Source organism: Plectropomus leopardus, chromosome 1 (assembly GCF_026936395.1).
Source record: "Plectropomus leopardus strain MGB_pleo_1.0 chromosome 1, ASM2693639v1, whole genome shotgun sequence".
In the NCBI taxonomy this organism is placed as follows: Eukaryota; Metazoa; Chordata; class Actinopteri; order Perciformes; family Serranidae; genus Plectropomus; species Plectropomus leopardus.
In genome coordinates, this window is record NC_142176.1 from 8,192,002 (window position 1) to 8,218,903 (window position 26,902).

Below are 26,902 nucleotides of genomic sequence, written 5' to 3' on the forward strand. Positions count from 1 at the left end.
GGGCCTGGATGGAGAGGGATGGCAGGTTAACAGGGGGATGTATTTTGGTATTTGTTTTTGCCAACAATGGGGATGATGTCCCCTCCTAGCTTTCTGTAAAATTGCCTACCGACTACAGTGCTAAGTCGATGGTTTTCTAAGTGTCAGTTGTCTTTATAATTTTTGTAAACGGGGCATTTAGTAGTTATTCATTATCAGAAGCCAGTTAAATTCCATGATCTCTGTTTCTCCATTTCCTAGAGTGATTTCTAAACAACATGGCCCTCCAAGTGCAAACAAAGACCATCTTCACACAAAATGTGAAATAGCTCCATTTCCAAAGAAACTCTTGGTGTACACTCAAAATCTGCATCTATCCAATTTACATGATTTATGATACTTTGATTGACTTGTTTTGCTTTGACTCTGGTGAATTGTTAATTGTGTTGAAAAAGCCATGATGCCACATATGACAGGATTCTTTACTTACAGTGCACTTAAAGAAATCCCCATGCAAGTTTAAAGTTGTGTAAAGTGTGTTAAATATAACATGAACTTATAAGAGATTTAATTAAAGAAGCCACACTAGAAAAAGTTCTGCTCATTCTATGAGAGCAGATTATGCCAGTTTTTGGACCAAGCTGTTGGGCTCTAACCTGCAAATCGTCAGCTCATGAATGGATGAGACTACAACTTGAAATTTTCTTGTGATGTTTTTTTATCAGCAGGAAATTAGACGACATGTAGAGGGGCAGCAGGGCATCACCCATCATTCTGTAGGAAATTAAAAAAGAAAAAAATACAAGCCCTTGAAAGTCTGTAAAACTCATTTGCACAAAACAAGCACCGTCTGTGGGCATGTCACGGAAAAAAAAAATAAAATAAAATGAGGGGGCTTGTATCAGCCTTGTACTCTGGAATGAATGGTGACCCGAGGTTACTTTCTCACATTGATAGTCTGAGCAGCGGTACTTAGCTCCACAAGTCGCTACGGGGCTTTCTAAAGTTAAAAAACTACCCCAAACATATTCAGTACTACCTATTATGTTTAAGATGTAGTGGACACAGACACAAGAGTTGGAGGAAACACCTCAATGCACTTAACAGCTCCTTTGCAAACGTGTGATGAATTAAAATGAGCAAAGCCAGAGGTGGCCCTGACCTTTAGAAAATGTATGGAAACACTACTGAGGCATTTATCATTTTTCTAATTAAGTTATGTGGCAAAGGCATATCTTGTGTGCCCAAAAACTGTGGTGAAATGGGTCTCTATCAGTATGAAATTATTACAAAGTCATGTATAATTAATGAAAATATGACCCAGGTGTCAGAGCTAATATATCAAAACGAACATGCTACAGTCTCAGACTACTCTGTGACAAAGGATGAGGGGCAGTAGCGCAAACTTAATATAAAGTAGAAAAGGGCTATATTCTATCTATCTATCTATGTATCTATCTACATATATACTGTGTATATATCCAATTTCAGCTCAAGGGATTTTCAGTGCACTGATGGTGATTAAGGTTTGTAGGAAATATGCAGGGCATTAATACAGCAACAAACCAGTATTTGCTATGTGAAGCTATATAATGGCGTCCCAAGCACAGAATGAAGTCACACTTCTCTGTGTGTGTTTGTGTGTGTGTGTGTGTGTGTGTGTGTGTGTGTGTGTGTGTGTGTGTGTGTGTGTGTGTTTGTTTGTGTGTGATCCAAGTTTCTTTGTGGTTTGTTGTGGTAAGCCAGCCCAACCGTGCGTGCATGTTAGTGCATGTGCCACTGGTTAGCTCATCACTGCCACTTTGTACTGTGCTCATATGGCAGTGGCAATTAAATTTGGATGGTGTTGTTGCAGAAGCATAGAGCCCACCCTCGGGTTTCCGCCTGGTTAACAATGTTAGCTGAGACGGCACATTCTCTTCCCAACTCGTCAAATATTGCTGCTTGGTCAGTGTCGTTCACTTCTGCATATTACTTATTATGCATACAATCTTTTTCAAAATAAAAACACCTCAAATTTATATTTATTTCCTTGTGCAACACAAACACTTGGTTAGGGTTTAGGCAAAAAAGCATGTGGTTAGGTTTAAAAAAAAAACATAACAGTGTGGCTCACCATTCATACAAGAATCGAACTGTGGGCCCCCGGGTGAAGGTCCAATTTTTTTGGACCTATACACCTTTCCTCCCTCACACCCTATAGGGAATTTCCAACTCCTTACATTACATTGTGACCAGAAGCATTTCAAACTGATGCTGTCCAGGGGTATATCATATTGCTATATAGATTATCATGTTATAATGCCACTGTGAAAGGTGGTTTTTGATGTCGGTGTCTGACACAAACAAAACACTGACCGAGCAGTGGTATTTGATGAGTTCGGATTGAGAACAGACTGGTTAAAAACAAGCAGCAATCTGCGAGGCTGAGAAATGAAGTCAGTGCGTTAGAGCCAAAAACTGCAGCTCCTTGAATGGCCAATTGAGGCTGGTTCCAAAACAGAGTCAAACCCCATAGACCTCTATACTATATGGACAAAAGTATTGGGCCACATCTCTTAATCATTGAATTCAAGTGTTTCATTCAGTCCCATTGAAATTTATTCCCTCCTAGATATTCCACAATCAACTGTAAGTGGTATTATTGCAAAGCTGAAGCATTTAGGAACCACAGCAACTCAGCCACAAAGTAGGAGGCCATGTAAAGTTACAGAGCAGGGTCGCGAGGCGCATAGTGCATAAAAGCAGCCAATGCTCTGCTGACTCAATAACTGCAGAGTTCCAAATCTCCTGTGGCATTAACATCAGCACAAAAACTGTGCCGGGAGCTTCATGGCATGGGGTTTCCATGGTGAGCAGCTGCATGCAAACCGTACATCACCAAGCACAATGCCAAGCATCGGATGGAGTGGCGTAAAGCATGCCACCACTGGACTCTGGAGCAGTGGAAACATGTTCTGTGGAGTGGCGACTCATGCTTCTCTGTCTGAAAGTCTCATAGACGAGTCTGGATTTGGCAAATGCCAGGAGAACGTTACCTGCCTGACTGCACTGTGCCAACTGTAAAGTTTGGTGGAGGAGGGATAATGCTATAGGGTTGTTTTTCTGGGGTTGGCCTAGGCCCCTTAGTTCCACTGACGGGAAATCTTAATGCTTCAGCTTACCAAGACATTTTGGACAATTCTATGCTTCCAGCTTTGTAGGAACAGTTTGGGGAAGGCCATTTTCTGTTCCAGCGTGACTGTGCCCCAGTCCACAAAGCAAGGTCCATAAAGGCCCACATAGAGCCCTGATCTCAAACCTATTGAACACCTTTAGGATGAACGAGAACAGAGTTTGCGAGCCAGGCCCTCTCATCCAACCTCAGTGTCTGACCTCCCAAATGCTCTTCTAGATGAATAGACAAAAATTACAACAGACACACTCCAAAGTCTTGTAGAAAGCCTTCACAGAAGAGTGTAAGCTGTTATAGCTGCAAAGGGAAGACCAATTCCATATTACTGCCTATGGATTTAGGGATGTCATAAAAGATTCCAATGTGAAGGTGGCCCAATACTTTTGTCCATATAGTGTGTGTGTTAAAATGCAAAACTTTACGGGAGTAATTAAAAAAAATAATAATAATTAATCTTTTACATTTCATTAAGGCCTGAAGTTACACATATTTATGGGACGGCTGCTTGAGTGACAGGTTGTCTGTTAGGCCTCACTAAAGCCTGTGAGTCAAATCCACCCCTCTCTCCCCTACAGCAACACCCTCTCATCCAAATATGGTCCCTTCTGGCTCCAAAAGTTATAAGATGACAATGGCCAAAATGCTGAACTCAAGGCTTAAAAACATCAAAACAGCAGTCCACTAGCAACACACAGTCCCTTTAAACAGAAATAACTTTCATATTGCTCTCTAAGCTAATTCTCACAAATTGGATAGTATTTTTAATATAACAAATTCATTTTGTGTGATTTTTTTCTGTTCAAATAAAGAGCAATTTTAATGAAGAATTGGAGAAAAATAATAAGAATAAACTTTTTTTTTTTTAAATTGGAGAAAAATAATAAGAATAAACCTTTTTTAAAAACATTTATTTTGGGTTTGTTTTAGCTTTGAGAATTTCTCTGCAACATTGTGTGCCCACTGAGGGTGATGAAGAATGCAGTAGCTGGATATATCAGAATTAATGATGACATTTATTTGTATGCTGTTGTTGAAGGTGTTGTTGTCCACATCATCTTTTCATTACAGATCCCCAACAGCAGCGCCTGCATGTAAATAACACCCACATCATGTAGTATATGCCCACTCCTGTCAGAGACTCATGATGCTTTTTTTCCAAGTCTGAGCAATAAATCTGTCTCTCTGCGGATACAGAATCATGTGCTGTTTGCTTAACAAACAAATAGTTAACCTCTACGACTTAACCGCTAAGATCAAAATACTTCCTCAGTTCATGGCAGCTGTAAAGTATGAAATCTGTTTTTGTTATGCGTTGCTCATGATTAAACATACAGAGAACTAAACTAAAATCATTAAATACATCTAATTTTCTATGACAAATATACAATTGCATTGTCAGCCTTTAATTGTTGGGTTGTTTTGATTCAACAGTGGCCTCTATTTTTATGTGCAATTGTGCTAATCTTTGCCATATTATGATTGATTTCCAATCTTAGCTTGCTAAAAAAAAAAAAACTAAAATGTCTAAGATTCTAGTGAAGGTACAAAATATTTGCAGGCCTTATTGACAGCACACACAGGCAGTTTACAACATACAGTGCATAAAAACATCTCCACTTATTGCATTGTATTTAATGTATTTTAATTTTTGCTGTAAAGCTCTTTGTGACCTTTGTTCTTGAGAGGTGCTATATAAACAACCTTTACTTATTTACTTACTAATTTAAGCCCACACATCACCAGACATCATGTAGGGCTGCAAAGATATGCTTATATGCTGATTCAATACTATCACTATACTTGGGTGCTGGTTCAAGATATATATTAGGATTTTTTAAGTATTGTGATTTGATATCACGATTTACTGGGATTTTTGTTTACTAAAATTAAAAAGCACATTATGTCAGTCAATCTCTCTGACTTTCATTGCAGTAGCATCTTATACTGAATAGAAAAGAGGTAATAAAATGTAAATTTTATCATGGACTGAAAATATTATGGATGTAGCTATCCTGATGTCACCCATTCGTTAGTGGACTCCCATTCTGAAGCATCGAGTTCCACATTTTGGCCATTGCCATCTTGGCTTTTTGGAGCCAGAAGTGACCATATTTGGGCGAGAGGCAGGTGTTGTGAAGAAGTGACAGTGGATCTGACTGAGGAGCCAAGGACACGATCAGCCAACAGTCTTAAATATGCCTAACATTAAGCACTAGTAAATGGGTGAGGTGTATAAAAATCCACCCCCTGTACAGTTGTCAAGAAATTAGCTATCGAGAATCAAAACCTTTTTTTAAGCCAGGTAGCATGTTTATTTCAGTTGTAAAGTTGGGCATGTTAACATGGAGATCTATGGGGATTGACTGGTCTCTAGAGCCAGCACCAAGTGGACATGTTAAGAACGACAGCTTTTGGCACTTCCGTGTTGTAGGTGCTACTTGTTTTTGATTCATCCTTTTTTAAAAAGTCAATTTAAACTGCCACATTTAGCTGTCCTTGCTCAACAACGTAGATGTTTTGAAACCAAGCCCACTTCCGTTTGATAAAAGCCGCATCAGCATATAAATTGTGCTCAGCCAGGTCCCGGAAAAATATGATGGCTTTAGTTGCTTGGAAAACAGCAACAGTAAACAACACTTGTAAGGGCAGCTGCAGTGCTAAAGTACTGGAAGTACAAAGAAAAAGTATGTTATTCACAACTCCAGCTATATCTTCTAAATATCAGGAGCTGGCTGCACAAAACACCTAAAGATTTCTTCTTAAGTACGACCCTTGAGGTGTAATTTTTCCTTAGGCTTAAGAACTTACTGATAGGTGTTGCACAGAATCTGTTAAAAGGTTTCCTTAGTTAAGGCAAGGTAATAAGACATTTATTACACTGAAAGCGATTTTACGGTAGAAAAATTTGACAGTTTGCTTGATTGCATTCATGTTTGTGATATCTCTGGTCTTGTGTGCAATTGGGTAATTAACTTTACAGAAATCCTTAATTATAAGACAGTGATGAGAGGAAAACCTTAAATACTTGAGTTAACTTTTTAAGGAAACTTAAAGGACTTTAGGGTGTTTTGTGCATCGAATTTCACTTAAGGACACCATAATTAAGATTGTACAACCTATTATTGTTAAGTTAGCATTTAGCTTTCCTAAGTACAAATTACTGTACTGTACTGAGTTGCGAGAGTGCCTATACACTCTTGTTTAACCTCCTAAAACATCACATATCCAACTAGGATCTTTCTATGAGCTGTGATGATTGAAATTGCTAAAATAACTGTACTTTCATACCTCTGATGATCACACCAAACTCATAATTAACCTCATCAGATGAGTGTGGGACTGAAGGGCAAGTGGCACTGAAATGCTGAGAAGAGTTTTTGATTCTGTTAATACAGAGAACAAAGGCCATGACCTCTTCCCCACACCAAGAGCAATGACACGCACTACAAGTGGCAGATAATGGGGAGAACAAAATGCACTAGAATCACCTAATTTTCCCAGCAGCAGTCTGTTAACCCATCATCTCAAGCATACAGAGAATAATTTAGCCATTGTTAACGACAGCTTACACATAAAAAGAAGGAACATGTGAAGAATAAAATACCTGATCATCAAAAAAGGGTGTAAAAAGCAGGTATATACTGTGTGCAACAATGATCATGTCAAAGTGCACACAGTTTCTGTCTTGTCTTTTTTTTTTTTAATTAATTTGAGTCCTGTTTTGCATCATTGTGCATCTTACCCCATATTGTGACATCATTAACCACTAAAGTTATTTCCAGCATGAAACTTGATACCAAAAAAATATATATATTTCACCAAACTAAATGTCTGACCATGCAGAAAGGTTGATTTTTCAAGTGCAGCCATTTAATGCTGATGTTCAGCAATCAAATGGTAGGAATCCATCTTTAAACATAAAATACAAGACCATTCATAACTTTCACATTTCTAAAAGCTTGCTCTGGTACTCCAACAACTCTATGACTATTTCACTATCTCAACAACAAATAACTTTTAACTGTGAGGGCACTTCACATCAACTATTTTAAGCAAACACTAAATTTGCTCTCTCCCAGGGCAAAAAAAAAATGTATTTGACTATAACTAAGGCTAAAACTGGGACATCAACCAGTTCCAGTCACAGGACAGTTAATAAACAGCTTAGAGCACCACCAGAAATAGCCTACCAAAAAATATGTTGTTTACACATGTGTGTTCCCCTTCTTCCCATTTTCCCACAGTAAACATAATCTGAAGTTAAGCTTGTGGTACTGATATCTGCATCATGGCTTTCACTGGCAACATCACTGGATGAGTGTGCTGCCTCATATTGGCCATGTCAGTTTGTTTACTTGAAAACTGTAATGCATTAATGAGGCAATTTTCCTCTCTACAAGTCTCTCTTTTTGATTACACTCTGACAAACACAGCGACGTGATGTACAGTTTGTTGAATCTCAATAGCCATCGCTGGCTGACGAAGTGGATTGTTGTAGGAGTACAACAGTCTCCTCCTTTGTGAAATGGGCAAAGTAGCTCTGAAGCACTGACAAGTCTAGACATGCAGAGTGGGAGGATTTTGTGCCAAATTTTGAGGTGCAGCTGTCACTCATGTGGCAGGACAATGTGTTAATTAAGCGTAATATTATCAACTATTGGATTGGCAAACAGCTGTCTATTAACACATGTAGCAGACATGGACAATCATTAAAGACTGACCAACAAACACCTGACTTTGACCCAGGAGACTTGTGTTGAAGTCCACCAAACAACATCAGAGGCAGCGTTTTTGCCACTAACAGCCAGGTGTTCATTTAAAGATACACTGCTGTGTTTCCAGCCTGTTTCTGCCACTGAAAGTCAGGTGTTTTGTAGAAACACACCACTGCCTTTCCAGCATGTCTGAGCCACTCAAAGTCAAATGTTTTGTAGCAACAGACCAATGTATTCCAGCCGTGTCTTTGCCACTGAAAGCCAGGTGTTTTGTAGCGACACACCATTGCCTTTCCAGCTCGTTGGCACTACGGTAAATTGTTGTTAGGGGAAACAGTGTTGTCTTTCCAGATATGTTTGTGCCACTAAAAAAATGGGTGTTTTTTAAATACATTCACAATATTCCCTCACCATAACAAAATAGTTTTATTGCCTAAATCTTACTGCCAATCCCCTCTTACTGCTGGCCCCTTCTTTGTCGAGATACAACGCAAAAATTCTAATATCAGGCATAGCCACTCCATCAAGCTAAGCTACTGGCCATTGTCAAAAAATGCATAGCAATGAGATGAAAGTCTCATTTCCCATTATCTGTTGTATTGTGGCTTTCAGAGGTCAACAGCTGCATTCATCTAGAGAAGATACTCACAAAGGAATTAGATACATTTTTCCTATTAAAAAATAGCAACAATTAGCAAAAAGAGGCTTAAACATTCAAAAAAGCAGCAGAATTGATAATATTTCTCTGGAATTTCATGACTGCAAGCATCCCATTTCCACAACAAAATTCTTATTTCATGAATTCTCAGGAGTCCAAGCATGCAGATCACGCCTTGACTACAAGGGTGCCTGACAGTTTTGTAACCTTTGTATGCTTTTGTTTGTTGCATTGTTTCTGGATGTATGTGCATGCTAGCAGCATTCACCTGTGTGCAGAGAATATTAGCCTTTGAGGAGAAAGGGAGATTCCTCCCGTCACTGCTCTGCTCTGTTTAGATGTGGCTTCGTTGAATTACTGTCCTCACTGCTGCATCTCAACTCTTGGGCTAGCTCTCTGCTTTGGAAAACAGGGCTAACGGCGTGCCAATTAGGCTGGTAATCTAGCTACCATTTATGTTCACTGCTCTGGGGCCCAGACGGCATCGAGAGCTCAATTTGGTGGGGTTTGAGGTGTTGAGGGTGGGGGAAGGTTGATTTACACCTCTATAAATGAGAGGAAAGAAAAGGAAAAAATACCAGCAATGATGAAGCCAGCCTAAATAATACTCTCATACTATCACTGGTTAGAAAAGTAGCTTTCCAATAACACTCTCTGCAAACTGTGTTGGTGACTGAAAAAAAGAAAACATCAACACAATGGAGGACTGATTTCTTATTTTGCCCACTTGTTCAATCACTGCTCTGTTAATTGGTTAATTGAGAGTTCAATGGTCCCTGAATAAGTTTCCGTAGCCTCTGCTCCTGTATGGGGCCCATAGGACATGTACGCTTCTTGTACACATATAGGCATCAAATGATCAATTTTATAATCAATTGATACAGCTATTTTTCCACCAGTGTTTGTGCTGAGCTAGCTTGCTGCTGAGCTAACACAAGGGCAAGCTAGTTATTGTAGTTTTGGGCTGACCAGCATTTTGAGAAATAAGCAGAATGTGCTTGAACAGGTCACTGTTGGGTGTGTATTCAATATTTGTATTTTAAAATATGTTAAACTTGTTTCTGTTTTATACTGAATAAATAATAAGAATTACAGTCATTGTCATTTTATTCTGTGATTGTAAAAGACAAATACCAAAATTACAATTTAACTTATGAAGTCTGTTGAGTAGGGCTGCACCATATTGAAAAAAAAAAACCCTCCATTATATTTTTTTTCTGCAATATATATATTAAAAAGTGAAAAAAAACAGACATTTTGAAAAGCTCTACTTGAAAATTAATTATTAATTATTCATTAATTATTCTACAACATTGGTGTGATTATGTAGGGGAGTGAATAGAAAATAAAAATAATAAAAGATGAAAAATGACTAACTCTTAAGAATTTTCTGAAGGAAAAAGAGGGGGAAATTAAGTATTTAAATATACTGGTTGACTCATCATGACACCATTGTAGTCATATAATACTCTTATAACCAACAACAAAAAAGTAAAAAATAACAATAGCAGAGAAATGCATATGTAGCCTCATTTTGATGTTGTGAATGTAAGATGTAAAAATCTTGAGTAGTTGCAGTTATAACTTAAAAGTCAAAACTACACAGACTGCAAAGTAACAACAGCAGAGCTCACCAGGCTGACCTCCATCTTTGGCTCAGCAAATGGCGCTTTGTTTTATCTCCATGTTTACAGATCTATGCGCAAGAAGGTCAAAGTGAACTAGTATGTTCCAATTGCTTGCATTCTGTATACAACAGTACATATTTTGTTAAGGGAGTCGTAGTACTTACTGATGACAAAAAGAAAAGTATGAGCATTCCCCAAGTTTAATTTTTGTTTCAAGCAGCAAAAAAATGTTCTGACATGATATGGTTGAGTTAATTTACCTTGCTTGACATTGCAGGTCCAATCACGCAACTCTTGCGCATGTGCTATGCACAGTGCAGATGCAAACTTATGTGGAGTTTTCTGTACTGAATTTATACATTTTATCTAACACTATAAGAAAGCACACAAGCTTATTTCCCAAAGTAATGGCATATCCTTTGAACAACAGATTACTTCTGCTCAGAGTTTACAATTGCAGAGGAAGATATGTCCAATAATTAATTGATTTTTAAATTAATTTTTGATTTACTAATTACCGGAGTAACTAATGAAAGCTTTGAAAGCTTTCATTAATTGGATAGAGCTAAAAGGTAAATGGTGCCCTTGTCATTTGCTTTTACTGGAGTCATTTTGTTAAATATTTTACCCATATGGCAAATGGCAAGTATTTCTTCTTTTCAGTTAATAAAGGATGGAAATGTTCTCTAGAAATGTATTCAGCGACAGGGCATCCTGGGAAATATGCAACTAGATTTATTCCAAGCCATTGCATACTTACAGTGTAACTCCAGGAATATTGATTATTTTGTGAGATTCACTTTTAGATGTGCTACTAAGGGATGTAAACTCAAATCTCAAACTCACACCCCCAGAAAATGATATCAAAGTTTGGTTCTTGTCTTGACGATGATCACCACTTACAAAGCTCGACAAAAGTAATGTAGATCATGAAATCTATAAAACTTGAATTTGGAGATAACCGGTGTGGTATGTTTTGCACCATGATTATGTATGAATGAATTCCTAATGTGTAAGGATGAAAAACCTGAATCACTGAGGAAAGCCAAAATCAGATGCACAGAAAAAGAACAACGTATATAAAATGCTTCTTAGTTTTGTCCAAAAGTCATAAGAGAAAACACAACAAGGCGAAACAGAGGTATGAAGTGATAAATATTCCAGAGCCAGGAAGCAAAGTCATCAAACAGGAGACAAGCATCAGAAACAAGTGACACAAGTGAAAAAGGAAATGAAGATCTCCGCTGAAGCAAAGCCACAGCAGGCACTTTGAAACATGACAATGGCCCGCTCACAAAATGGCACTGATCAACCTCCAGAAGAGGAAAAGACACCAAATGGATTCACATGTCTCCATCCAAGCCCGACAATGTATCAGCAGATCTCATGAATAAATTAATAAAGCCCAAGTATGGGATTCAGAGGATCAGCCGCATCAGAATAAAGAGTGTTGCAGCAAGTTCAAAAGCTACACAATATAGCTGCAAGGGGCGATTCCAGGGTTTAAGCTAAAACAGACCATTGGAAGTTGAAAGGCTGGAGTGAAATCACCTTTTTTTTCATATTCACAAATAGTATAAAGGTTTAACAAATCGGAAACTGTGTCATGAGGAATTCTTGGCCTCGTTGGGACGATCCTGTCAGTGTAAGAATTTAGTTTTTTTATCTAGACCTGGACTATTGTTTCTATTACAACTTACTGTATATCCATTTATTGCTCTACTAATGGTGTGCTAAAAACACTGAATAAATTATTAATTCTCTTAATGCAAACTGCATGCAGAGTGACAGAGGAAGATAAATTCCACATACTACATGCACTTAACTTTGTGTTTAACCAAAGGCGCTTGGTGGCGCAAACAGAGGTTGCCATTCTCCAAAAATAAAGCAAAGTTTCAAAATAAAAGCCTGAGAAACATACTTCACTGTAAGTCAATATGGTTAATATTTGTGTCACTCCAATTTTAAGATATTTTTAACAACTTCAGCTTATATATCTCCCAATTTTTTATATAATTGGACAAAGCTATTGATTTATGGCACAATTTGTGCAAGGCCCGCACTCTTGTTGCAGTAACCCCCTCTTGGTCAATTCTGAAAACATTTTGGGGACATGTTTCAGCAACTTCATTAAAAATATCCACCAAGTTTGGCAACATTTGGACCATCATTGATTTACAGCCAAATTTTGCCAGGTCTATTTACATTGATGTTGACCATGGTAAAACATTATTATAAAACATATCCAGCAAGTTTTGTGATGCTTGGACAAACAACTTCTGATTTACAGTCTGATTTGTGTTATGTCACACCTATTTTTTGCATTTGTAGTGCCCCATGGTGGTTGATTTGAATGAAACTTTCGCAGTATGTTTAAGGTACTTACATGGACATTTTTGCAAGTTTTGTAATGATTGGCCCACATTGTTGACTTTGTTTATGTACTGAGCCATGGCCTTTTGTAGTCTATTGGTCCACATCTTGAAAACTAAATAAAATATTAACAAGCTTTAAGCAGGTTGTGGCGAGTGTGGTCCAATAATGATTCACAGAAAATTTGGTAACAATCATACCTATGACAGTAGAAGATGTCAAAAGAAAAAAATGGCAAAAACTCTAATTAGGCAGTGTGGTTCAAGTTTTGTGTAAATCAGGCCCATCGCGGGAGTAGTGGCTTTTCAAAGTTGACCTATAATTACAGCACCCCCATTAGGCCAGATGGGGTCATATTTCTTGGAAAGCACATGCATGCAACTTCCAAACAATGGCCAAGATTTCACTTTTTACCATCTCACAGGAATTTGAGCAAACATTGCCAAAGAAAAATATTTAAGCGGCACTCAAATAATACGGTTTTAACATTGGCGCTTAAACCCCCTTATAGAACAAGATGTTAACCGTAACAATAATTAAATAATTATATATCTGACAGAATAATCTAGAGAGAATGAGGGACATACATAGAATTTTATGTGATGATGTAGTTGCCTGCATTGATGACTAAATCCATTTCATATGGTAACATGTTCTTCCTTCCTAAGGTGGCAGAACCCCCCAAGTATTTAGTAAACTTTAGTTTTGTACACAGTATGACACTGATGAAATTGCCTTCTATCTTATAACACTGTAGCTTGTATAATTATAATATTATACAAGTAAGTCAGATGCTCCATCTTGCTTGAAGATGTGCATCAGTCCCAGATGGAAGATTCTGAGCATCTCTGACCCGAGGAGCACCTACAGGCCCTGCTACCATCAAGCTGTGGCTGCTGCTGGTGGGCTGAACACAGCTGAACACGTTGCTGGTAGGCAACGATGACAACCCACTCCATAACAACTGGCACAGGAATTCAACACATAAGGAGCTATTGTAGTGAAGGCCAAGAAACTGGAGCCCACATTTCTACTGTGTAAGCCAAAAATGCTGAATTGGAATGCTATACCTAGCATGCACAACAAGCAGAAAACATGCCTTAAAGCGAAGCAAAGTTCATTATTTTCCCCACGTGCTACAACTACTAATCAATGCGTATATCAGAACACCAATACAAGAGAGAAATGGCTAATAGACAATAATAAATCCAAGCCATGTTGAAATTTGTCAGATATTTGAACAGTTTTACCTGAACAATCTTTCTAGTAAGTCCCACTCATGCTTCAAACATTTACCTCTATTGCCCATTGTTAGTGTAAGCTTGTGTCCTAGAAATGACATTTATACACAACTAATGTATATAAAAAATTAAATAGAACTTATTCATAATAACATAACTTATGTACAACATATTCTGATTTGTTCTTCCGAATAGCTCCCCTTTCAAAGTCTTCTCGTATCACCTACTGACTTATTAAACTTTTTCATGCTTTTGATAAGGCACTCAAAGCACTTGCTTAACAACCTCTTTTTCAAGAAACCACCAGAAAAAATAGTGGCACTGAACTTTTCTGCAACCTACCAATATATTACAATTTGATACGTTGAAACTTTACATGGTTAAGTTTACACAGGAAAAACACAGAGAAGATCATATTTTGGCTTAAAATACTACGTGTGAGTCATAATCTCGATGTGAAAAGCAGTAAAGTCTCAGTTAAAAAACCACCACTTCTCATGTCATTATCCGAAAAGAAAACATTACATTTGTATCGAAAGATACAAATGTAATGTATTCATGGTTCGCAGAAATTTATAATGCCAACATTGTCTTGTCTTCTTCTAAAAGAGAAGCATAAATGGAAATACTAAGGTAAAGTACAAATATAGCACATACACACAACAGCTTTCACACTCAAAACAAACGTAGTGAAATGGCAAAGAAGATGGCCTTGAATGGAAACTGGGCAAACACCCTTAGCAATACTCCAAAATTACTGAGGTAATTGAATCAGTGGTTACAGTCATCATTATTAAACATATTTCCCTTTATAGCTCCTTCAGTTATATTATATTTCAGAAGTTTTTCTTTTAGGTTCAAAATATGTGGGCCTACAGCATATTATGTGATTTAATACTTTAAAATGAACGATAAAAATCATTTGACTCGATAAAAAATGATTGTTTAAAAATAACTATAACACTCAGAGGCTATCAATGATGGGTACTTTGTCATCATATAGTGTACATGTTTCATGTTTTGACATTAAAGTTTTCTTCGCCTGGCTTCATAGGACAAGCGGGACAATCTACTGCTGCAGCCACAGATGCCCATTCATCTGGCCTTTTGTTTGTCCTAGTGAGAGTCCCCGTCATTGGATCACAGCCTGAGTCATTTGTTACTGTAGCGTTTGCTGTGTGAAACCACGAAGCGCGACGGCCCATCTGGACCAGGCACAAATCAAAGAGCCCATAATACAGGAGACAGATGTTGTCCTCTGTCCGCCCACACGCCTTTCTGTGCTGATGCAGACAAATATTTGATTCCATTCACACAGTCAGTCTGTGATGGCAAGAAATAATGCTCCAAGACAAGGTTACAAATTACAATGTAATTAGCACATTTCACGCAGTACTCTGTGTACACTGTGCAAATTGTGTACACAATGTATACACAATTTCCCTTCAGGGATACTGTGATTGAATAAAATGTATGCAAAATCCTAACTCTATGGAGGCCTTTCAGGTGAAAACAGGCTGTCTGGCTCATACTGGAGGTTCTGTGTTAGCGGTAAACCACATGTGAGCAGCTGATTTAACATCTAACAGTATACCTTAGCCATCTTAACTCAGCTAAAACATATGGTTGACATCTGTATTTATTTTTTTAAAGTACCTTTTTTTTCCAATCTGTTGGATTTGTGTTTTGACAGCTACTTTGGGAAGTTGTTCTTCTAAAGATGTACAGTGTCTTGGAGCACAGATGTGGTGGTGAAAACAAGGCACTTTTTTGTGTCTCAACTTCTATCTCATTTCTGTTGTACGTCCTCCAGCTAAAGTTACAAGGTGGAATGTACCTGCCACCTTCCTGTTTCTAGCAAGTGTCAAGACTGTTTGAGTATGACTGACCTAAATCACAAAAGGCAAACACAGAGTTGACAATTTAACCAAGTGCTATCACAGCTTCCCGCTTTATACTGAAGATAGTGTTTAAACCAGAGAAACGTGTTGGTTAAAAGGTATTTCTCACCAGAACATGATGTTTATGGCTTGTGACTGATATGGGACAGGGGTGGGTGGGGGTGGGGTGGGTCTAAGCAATGTTTCCCATAACAGAATCAGCATGTCCTCTAACTTGGCTGGTGATTGGACAAGATGCTTGCCAAAATGCGCCCTTAAGAAACAAAACTGATTGGATTTTGAATGCAAGTTGAGTTGGTTGCAATTGAACCTTATCAGACTACTTGCTGCTGCTAAGAACATTTCTGCACTGTACACTACCGTGACAGTCTTACTGGAAGCATATCTTTGTTTCCTAGTTTCTATGTTTTCCAGTTAAAAAAAAATTCAAACACATAAATCCCCTCCAATAGCATGCGTCTGTCACTTATGCCCATTTCTGGTCCCTCTGTAGTCTTAAAATAGCTTTGGTCCTAGCTTTAACCTCAGTGAAGAGAAAGTAGATTTACCTAATTTTGTTACTATTTCTCCTTCCTTACCATAACCTAATTGGAGATCTGAATACTCAGTGACATAGTTCTCTCACATTAAACCCAACCTTTAACCTCTTTCCTTATCTTATATATTACATAAGAAGCATTTAAGTGTAGTGTTTTAGAAAGATCTAAGAAATCCCTGTAGGGTGGACAACTCAAATAAGCAAACAACTTTCACAAAAGGAGAATGGTGTTTGTACCCCAAAGTCAATGCAGACTTGTTTTTTTGGCTGATATGTGTGGCATACCACGCTATTGAGGTATGTGATGTGACGTATGTGACATAAAATTAGTAACAAAAGCACTTATTTAAAACCAAATGTTTCTCTAAACCTTGCCTAAACCTAACCACTTAGTTTTGTTGCCTAACCCTAACCACAAAGTTTAAAAGCTTAATTGTGTCTGTTTCATAACATTATGGATGATTTTACATACAGTATATTAGTCTGAGGACAATCTATCTATATTTTATATTGTTTTGGTAGTCAGTGGAAATAAATCTTTTTTGTTTAGGTATAAGAAGAATATGTTGCATGTGCTATATAAATCTACGGAACAATAGAGCCTGGAAACATAGGAATGACCTCATCTTAGTCAGGTAAGCGCAATCAGAAATTTCATGTTATACATAGTATATGAATTAGATGCTCTCTGATTATTTGTTTTTTTGTTATATGCTTTCATGCAAAATTCATGATGAGCAATGGAATTTTCCACCCTGGCAGACAACAAAGTCAAACCTGGATATTTTATGCATAAAGAAGAAGTTTGACGATCTCCCAGGCTGGTATCTGTCACTCCCTTTTTCCACTCATTGTGCTAGGCTAAGCTAGTTAGCTTCTGGCAGTAGCTTCCTATTTACCATCCAGATTTGAGAGTCAAATCAATCCTCTCATCTAACTCTTAGCAAGAAAGCCTTTAACTCCTACTTGAAGTGCACACAGCCCTCACATGACCTTGTCAGCATTAAAACTGTAAAGAGACATATGTAAATGCAATGTAAACCAAAAATCTAAGAGCAGTGGAGTCTGTAGTCAGCATTTAAAAATATCTAAGGATCTGTCGTATGTATGTTCTCTCCCCACACTAGGAAAGTCACATGTGCACCTGAACTTGATGATATCAATAACATAATCCCCTTCATGTTTCCAGAGACTCCATGTATGCAGGCTATAAGCTACTACAGTCAGCTTTGCTTAAGCCGATATACACAGTGCTGACACAGTAAACTCACAGGCCCCAGAGGTACTTGAATGCATCTCCTTCAAACTGAATTGATTTGCTGGTGTGTCTTTTTTATATGTCTACTTAAAGCCCCTATGGAAGCCAGGAAAACTACAATTACCACCACACGGTTGTATGCCTCCATGCACCAGTCACATTGCACTTACAGTTGACATCCTTGTCTCTGAAAACGCAGAGACAAGGATGTCTCAGCAGCAGCACAGACAATATATACAATCAACACAGTTTCAACGTGGGCACTGAAGATTATCAGTATCTAACCAAATGTCGCCCCTTCTGTTCCTGATATGATGTTGAGTAAAGGTCAGAAAAGTGAAGATGACCTTTGACCTTTTGGTTATAAATTGTCATAATTTTATGATCATGTCCTATTAGACATTTGTGTGAAGTTTTGTCATAATATCGTATGGATTCTTAAGAATCTCTTAAAAACACGGTTTGTGAGGTCACAGTGACCTTTGACCACCAGATTCTAATCAGTTCATTCTTGAGTCCAAGAGGACGTTTTTACCCAATTTGAAGAAACTCTCTCAAGGCCTTTATGAGATATTACATTGATGAAAATTTGAAAGAAACAAGGTCACAGTGATCTTGACTTTTGACTAGGCTCAGGCAGTATTATATATATATATATATATATATATATATATACCTTCATGGAATTTCATGGGGGTATACACTATATACAGTACATATACAGTATCAGTGTGCAAGGCTAACACCCCCACCCGTTTGCTCCGGTCTGTAGGCTGTCTTGCAATTTTCAGTGTACTCAGTACACAATACACTCACAATATGTCAACAAAAATTATTGTTCTTTCATCTATTGTCCTTATTAAACAGAGAAATACAAACATAACCTGTTTAAATTCATGTTTCTCTCTTTCACAGAACTAAAACTAGCTTACCTTGTTAATTCATCGTGGAACACCATCCATCCGTTGTCATCTGCTTATCCGAGGCCAGGTCGGAGAGGCAGCAGGCTGAGCAAAGAAATCCAGATGTCCCTCTCCCCAGCAACACTGTCAAGCTCCTAAATAAAAACACACTTCATTTAAACTCAACAGAAGCAGAAAAAAACCTCATTAAAACTGCGTTGGTTAGTCTTGTTAGTTTATTATTCCACTGTTCTAACAATCAATAACGCTTCACCAGGCTTGATATAAAAATAAGTTGTTTTCCTTGCAGTCTCTCTGCTCTATCTCTGCTGTTGCGGGCATGACAGGGGACATTGCTAAATGGCCGTTTACAGTCTTGTAATGTTCAATGCTTACAGTCAGCTCAGCTGCCTGTTGCACCACACTGACCTCCAGTGGCACATGTTGCACACTGCATGCAAAACATCCTCATTACAGCCTCTCCAGTATGAAGGTAATAATAAGATTAGCATCCATATTTTTAGCAGTGAAAACTGCTGAAAATCATTTCATCGTTAATGATACCACCCAAGCCACCAAATTCTTAGCAGTTTATTCTTGAGTCCAAGTGGACGGTTGTGCCAAATTTGAAAAAATTTCCTCAAGGTCTTCTTGAGATATCCTTTTCACGAAAATGGGACGGACAAACAACAGACGGACAAATGACAGACAGACGAACAACAGACGTACAGCACAAAAACATAATGCCTCTGGCCAGGACTATTGCCAGCACCGGGGCACAAAAGGTATTACCTTTACAGAGACTGATGGTGATAATTACCTCTCTCTGTAAAGCTTATGTTGTCTGAAGAGGGTATTAGAGTGAGACAAAATGATAAAGACCATCCATGAGGTTAAAAGGTCTACTGCGTCCTAACCACGTCTCTCACAGAAAAACACCAGGTTTAGAGACACAATAATTCCACTTGATCCACCACCATGATCTGATGAATGCCCTTGCTCACCCACCTCTTTCACGAGGGCAAGGTCATTGATTTCCCCTGCTCTGTTGTTGCTGCTCAGCACTGGACCATAATACACGGCTGCTAATTCTGCAGGAAGGCACTCTTACTTCAACAAAGCCCCAGGCCTGAGGGAATTGGATATTGGATGTTATCTCCCTCAGTCCTGGACCACACTGTGACAAATGAAGGCTCTCAATCTGCTGTAACCATAAAGCAAAGTGCTGTGTAGCTTCCATCAAGACATGTATAAACCATATTGACTAAAATGATTCTTCATTCAACATGCATCTGTAAACCCTTTCCCTAATAATAAACAGGAGCAAACATTATTTCTTGGCTGTAGTTTCTCTCACCAAATGGCAAATGTATGCTGTTAATTCCTTTATCTCCCGGAGCATCAATTTTACAGGTCGGACAATGTTTTTTCATGCTGGTACATGTAAGGTTGCAGGAAAATTGATTAAGAAGTCTAATAACAAAAGAAGAAAAGCTGATACAAACAGAAAACAACTTTGTTTTCAAGTGATTTTCTACCATGAGGTTAATGGTGTAGAGCACAAAGTGAAGTAATGACCTCGTCTCGGCTAATTACTTTTCTGCACGCCTTCCTACCACTTATTCAGCTCATCCGTCAGTGGAGCTTCTCACTGACTGCTGTAATGACACTCAGGGGCAAATTCACAAAAGGACTGTGCGGTTTTTCCCACAAAACTGCACAAATAAGACAAAAAGAAAATCTGCAACAATTGCCAGTTTCTATGCAATTAAATCTAATTGCAAAAACAGTCCAGTCCTCAAAGATCAGGAGCATCACACCTAGCTCTGACCCAAATAAAGGTTTCCCTCTGTCACATTTAAAGTCCTTGGCTTAAGTTTTGAGGAATGCCTCTGCACCTCGTCAGGACCTGTAGCTAGAAGTCGGAAAATTTCAGTTTTCTGTCTGCCGTTGTTCTGTCTACTGTATTCCTGGCACAAAGGCAACATTTATACTTTGCCGCATGTAGAATTGCAATCAGTCACAAAAAAAGAGACACACACTGCACTCCTCTGTACATCTTTACGGGCATTTTTGCAATACCATTAGGGCAATAAGAAGGGGGACTCCACCAGGGTGCCCGAGGAGCTTTTTTAGATTAATTAATTTTAGCCATTATGTTCCAAAACACTGGATCAGCCTGCCGGAGGATCTGACAGGAGCTGCAAATATTGATCTTTTTAGTCTGGCTTTTATATAGTGCCTTACTATAAAAATTATTTAGATAATACTTATTGTATTTTATGGTTTTTACTTATTCTATTTTTTTATTTTAGATCCATTTTTGCTTATTTCACATGTTGTTCTTGTTTTTGTTTCCTCAATTAAACGTATAAAGCATGTTGAACTACACTCAGTTTGTTTGAAAGGTGCTATATGAATAAAATTTGATTGACCCATTGATTGAATTTCAATTTTTAAGAGTTTTTTGTTATTTAAAGTTAAACAAATATTTTTTTAATCTGAAATAGTTAGTACATCAAATTCTAATCTAATTAACTGTAAATTATTTAATATAATCTGGGTTTTCTATAGCCTATGTATGCAGTGACAATAAAAAACTTTCTCTGTGTATTTGTGTTCTGAAACACTCTTCAAATTAAGCCTTTTCTCTTTATTTGCTTTTTATCATTTGTTTAGGCACAATGTTACTTGCAGCTGAATTGCATTGTTTTATGGGTATTCTGTTTTGAGATGGTGCAAATATTTTTTGAAAACATGTCTATAACTTTTAAATTCATTTCTTTTGTGTTGATCTTTTACATAACTAAGCCCATAGAGATGTAAGAAATAGGCTATGTCAAATTATTCCTAGGACTATGAGGGAATCCACAATATGTTCTCTATCTTGTTCGGGGTGCTTGATTGAAAAACAATTGAGACCCTCTGCTCTATGATGCATGGTGTCTCCAGCTGTTTCATCGTCACGCAGAAATCAGATTCATAATTGTCTCAGCAGTCCTACTTTGTGTCTGTGTGGCCGCACCTTAAAATTTTATTTTTTAAAAAAGGTATAATACACAGGATTGTCAGTTACCATTTGTACAAGAACAAAACTCACCAGAAAAACTGAAGGTCAAAGCCAACCCCAGATTAACTTTTGTTTGGCATTTCGCCTCACTATATTTGTGTTTTGTGTCTGTGTCTTGTGGACGCCTGCTGCTTAGCGTCTGGTACCTGGTTGCCACACAGAAAATAAAAAGATACAGGCAAAGGAATGAAATTCTGCAGAAAATACACCGCCAAACACTTCTAGTGAGTCATAAGTGAGGATTGAGAGAGATTACTGCTGTGTGAGTCATTACATTGTTTTTCAGAAAAATCCTGTCCAATTTTGTCTTTTATTACAGCTGACATTCTGCACTGCCAATTTGAGTAAGCAAGTTTCCTATTAATCAATACTGCTTTCCATTAAAAGCAAACGATATAACTGTAAAATAGTCTAAACATATTAAATGATGGTAAACAAACATGTCAAACATTTAAAAACAGCTCAGAGACCATTTAACTTACATGGTGGCGTCATCATACTCATACTGCATTCCCATGGAATCCGACAGACCGGCGACGCCACCTGAACAGCACGGGACAAAAAGAAAAAAAATCAACCCTAACCCTAACCCTAACCCAACAATTGGTGGTTTTATAATCCTTTATATTATATTATACAGTATATTATCCACCCCCCACCCACCAACCCACAGTTTACCCCTCCTTTTTTCCAGAGGGGTAAACTGTCCATCTATCGACTATTTATTTAAACATTTTTTCTCTTTCACATTTTTCTACTTCGTATATCGTTTTATTATTTTTTATTTATTTATTTATTTATTTTTATCTCTCTATTTATAGGTTTTATTCTGCCACTGGTGTTTCCTCACTTATGGTAGCTTTTCCTTAGTTCCTGGTTTTAACGAGTACTCTTTATTTTTCAGTGCTTTACTTACATGTTTGATTAATTGATATAGGTTGCTCTTTAGCACAGCATCAGAGAAATGTCCTGTTGAGGCTCATTTGTGGATGGACACAGTGGTTTATCCTTGATATGATTCTCTGTGCAATTACTGCCATTATCATGATCATCTAACAGTATTTCCTCAGGCTCTGGGAGGAAATAGGTCTAATGATAATCAATACAGAACGTTACAAATGAGATTTTCACTTTCACTTTTGACCTGCAGTGTCAAATAGGGTTTAAATTACTTGTTTGTTTCCACCCTTCAACCTATCCTGCAGACTAAAAATAGTGAAGACACTGTCATCGTCGAGTCATTTCCTACCAACGATTCAGACCATTGTGTATTAATTAACTGTTGTTTACTTTCAAATTCACCAGTGCACTGCCAAGACTTTTCAAGTACTGACAAAATTGGCAGTTCCAGAGAGGGAACATTCTTGTTTTGCCAAGGCAATTTATTTTGAAAGGCTCATTAAAGGGTAACATTGTTATTTTCCCTGGCATATTTTTACCAAACACCCCTGGCTCGGCCATACAACTATAAATCATCATTCCCTTGGAAGGATGCACGGAGGAGCGCATGAATTTAGAGGATACAACCTGTAATTTATCTGACCAACAAAACCTCAAGTAGACTATGTTTATGTTAGGTTTTTTGTTTTTGCTTTTTTTTTTTTTTTACTCGCAGATGGAACAAAGGCTTTTTAAAGGCTCGAAATCAAACGATTTATTGATGTGTTTACAATATGAGAACTCTCATGTAAAAAAGAAACCTTTATAAAATTTACAAAAGACGTGTGTCAAGCACTCAGCCTATTATTATTGTAAAAGGAGAAAGCCTTAGGTGGTACATCTTTTATTTTCAGCAGCTTGTACTCTTTTACTGACAATATTGCTTTGTGATTAAATGTCCCATGCTGTCAGGAGCCACAGGAAAAGTTCAAACTCTTCCTCTCAGACAAAATGACTGGAGAATATTGAGATTAATCTTTTATTGGAGTTGCCCTGTAAAATAATGATGTACAATTTTACAGCTCACTGTTCAACATATGCATACATAACATATACAGCCATATAAAAAACAACTATATTAAATGTAAACATGCAGAATGTCGTTTTGGTTTTTTTTCTTATCTTTCATATAATACTGTGCTGCTGTCCAAGTGATGGACTCTAGTCTGATTTCAGATGTCTTAAACAACCGAGGTAGGATTAGGAAAAAGGGTGCCATCTTCCTGTGCCAGAGACAAACCAACAAAATATGCCATGAAAATAAGCTGCACAAAGAGGTTAGGTCACCTTACAGACAAAACAACATCTAAATCAACCCATTTCTTGGAGCAACATAAAGAAACGATAAATGCTACAAGCAACCACAGCTTCTGTGTCGACTGACAATGACACCAGCATGATGTAAACATCCGTGAATACTCATTGATTGAGGCAAAATAACCTCTACTCCCAAACAAAAAAATGGCTAACATGACAACAGTGACCACGTCTACTTACTCAGAATATTCCTACTTTTGTCCTCATTCCAAAGAAAACTATAGGCCTCATTCATAATCACAGCACACACACAAATCTGTTCTTAAACCACACATTTTAGTAGAAATCATGAAATCATCTCATCATACTTTCTTACATGAACTTTTTTATACTCTGCAAACAGATTTAGAACTGCCTCAGAACATGCATACACACACAAATGATTAAAGATAAATATATCCTGTATTTAACCAGGTAAAAGACTCATTGAGATTAAGCCTTACAAAGTATATTGGCTAGCTGGTTAGTGAACAATGCACAGAGCTGACTATTAAAAGGCAAGAGACTGTGCGTCGCAAACAGCAGTAAAAATCCCAATTAAGATGCATATTCTGACTGTGCTATATGCATGCTCAAAGAATGCTAATAAAACCCAAATACTATCAGCATTTCTGTGGTGTCTTAATTAGTCATTCTGAAAAAAGGCCCAAAACAGAATATGCCGTTTACATGACCCGTATCAAATTCAAAATACTGTAATATTCTGAACAATAGGGGAATATTAGCATGTAAATGTACCCAGTGATGGTGTGAATAATTAAGTGAGGCAAAATGTCAGTTCAGCCAAATTATCACATACAATAAATTCTGCTGTCATATTGCATGTCTTTACAGTTGCACAGTATTCAGACAAATCATGTTGACTGAGGTTATGTGAGTGTTATTGGTATTTCAATGACTGAGGCAGGAAATCTTTGCGGTGTCACGAACATCATTACAACATTTTAAAGCCAAAGAATTTACAAATGCTCCTGCCTATTTGACTTAATTTTTTGTCATTATGCTTGTCAAATAGCCTCTCAGGGACAAACCTGGACCACTTCAGAACTAATTATTACAACTTTTATGAGGCCTAAATGCATCAAATCTGAGTAAATTTTACCTTGTGGTTCACCGTCACCGCCAATGATTGGAGCTCTGCCAGTCAATTTCAGGCTGAAAGGACGCCTCAGATCGTATAATATGATTGTGCCTAGTGGAGCCATCTTTTAATTTGCCTTTGGATCAAGAACACCTTCCTCAATTTCTAGGATATTGCTGGAAAATACTAATACATTAGTTACCAAGAAGCAGTCTAGCCTGACATTACTGCTTCGCTTTAAGACACAGGAGCCTGTCTTTATCTTGGCACACAGTTCAGAAAACAACAACAGCATGAAGCACAGCGCTGACCCCTATAACGGCTCCAGCAAGGCATGAGATAGGCACATTTGCACCTTTCTTCTTGTTACTAAAGGAGACTTTGAGATTTAATATCCTCTTGTCAGCAGAGCAGGCGCAGTGTGTTGAAGGGCTGTATAAAACACAGTGGCAGACCTCAGATGTCTGTCATGCTCTGAAGTTGGATCAATAGCAAACACATATTTGTAGATATCTGACAGGGTTCTTACAGCTTAAGGCAGGTTAGATTAAAGTCTTTCTAAGACATTTTAACTGCTACTCAGATGTAAATTAAAAATCGGTTTTAACCGATTTAACAACCAAAATTGAGGGGAAAAAAACATGAACTGACAAAATTGGGTTAGGGTCAATTTTACATAAATGTCTAACATAAAGCGTTAACTTTTTTGTCAAGTTAGAAAGTCAGATCCACTTCAAATGTTGTGGGAGGGAAAAAAACTATCTTCATATGTTGATTTGAGAGGCATTCAGTAAATGATTTCAAAATTAGATATGAATTTTTTTAGATTTTACAATGCAACATTTGAAAAAAATCATCATTTACCTCAGAAAACACATTTAGGGTGAATCATAATATCCGACTTCCTCATAGCATTTTTAGGGTTTTTGAAAGATTGATTTAAGACATTTTTATGCCACCCTGCTAAGAAAAACACCCAGCTTGACCAGCAAGTTTAACCAGTTTAAGGTATGTTTTTGCATAATTTTTGATGGTTTAGCTGGTCATACTATTTTGTGATGGTCACTCTAGCTGCTTTATCTATTGAAGTTACTGTTAAACTGACACCAAATCAATGTCCTTGAGTATGGAGAAATAACAGTAGCATGAGTGCTGAGTGTGAAAAGCAAAGGGCATAAATCGGTTAAGACTTCTGTCATGCGTTATGCATACAGATAAATCTGTGCAGCATGACCAGTTTGACAGGCTGGCCAAACCAGCATGTCAACCATCAAAGACCAGCAAGAACTGGGTGAGGACCAGCTAAAACCAGCTACCAGCACAGGCTGTTTGTTTTTAGCTGGGGTTTGTTTTGTTCAGCAGGGCATTTGAAGCCTTATTTTTAGAAAAATTAATCTAATGACCTTTAAGACTTTTTAGGGATCTGCGGAAACCTTGTCTGAGGTTTTCATGGTCACAGCAGTCCTCCTCCTTGTCCCTGCTTAGCTGGTGCTGCTAACCTGGACCCCACCTACCAACACACCTGCAACTAGTCAGCCTTCACCTCTCCCAGCAGCAGTATTACCAAATGATTCAGCCAAAACATTTGGTTCACCTAAAACCACAAAACGTTAAAGTTTGCATTACCTGTAAAAGGTGGAGATGACTGGATGAAGGAGAACGCGAAGATAAAAAAACAGCTGAAACTTCGCTTCCGGCTCCTATAAAAACACGGATAAACTACACTGTCACTTTTTTAAATGGCGGGTGGCTACTACTTTGCTAGTTAACTAAGTGCTTCAGTAAAAAGAAAACCAAACACGACAGAGACGTTGTCAACATCAGCTGAGGAGTCTTCATTTTGTTTGGTACCTTCCAAGGTGGCCGACTTTTTTTTGAATTAACCAACGAACTCCGATGAAGGAAGCTCCGCCCCCATCTGAGACATTTCAAAATAAAAGTTCACAGCAGAATGTCACAAAGAGAAACAAAAACACTTCAAAAAAATCACACTTACTTGACAGTGGCGAAGGGATGACGTTTTTTTGTAGGCCAACCAGGAAGTTGGCATCGCACAGGTGAAGAAAATACGTTAAAGTGTAGTTAAATCAATAATATATTTATTTCCAAACAGCTCATATTTTCTTT

At 37.8% G+C, this 26,902-nt stretch overlaps 1 protein-coding gene across 1 annotated transcript in view; it reads right to left on the minus strand.

Annotated features, from left to right (window-relative positions):
* LOC121946268 (protein kinase C-binding protein NELL1-like) overlaps positions 1–26,631 on the minus strand; it is a 453,829-nt gene extending 427,198 nt beyond the window's left edge. The window contains exons 1-2 of the mRNA XM_088069950.1: positions 26,402–26,631; positions 18,399–18,523 (exon numbers count right to left, since the gene is read on the minus strand). The gene's annotated coding sequence lies outside the window, so the exon portion shown is untranslated. The remainder of the gene's footprint in view (positions 1–18,398; positions 18,524–26,401) is intronic.
* Positions 26,632–26,902: the final 271 nt, after the last annotated feature.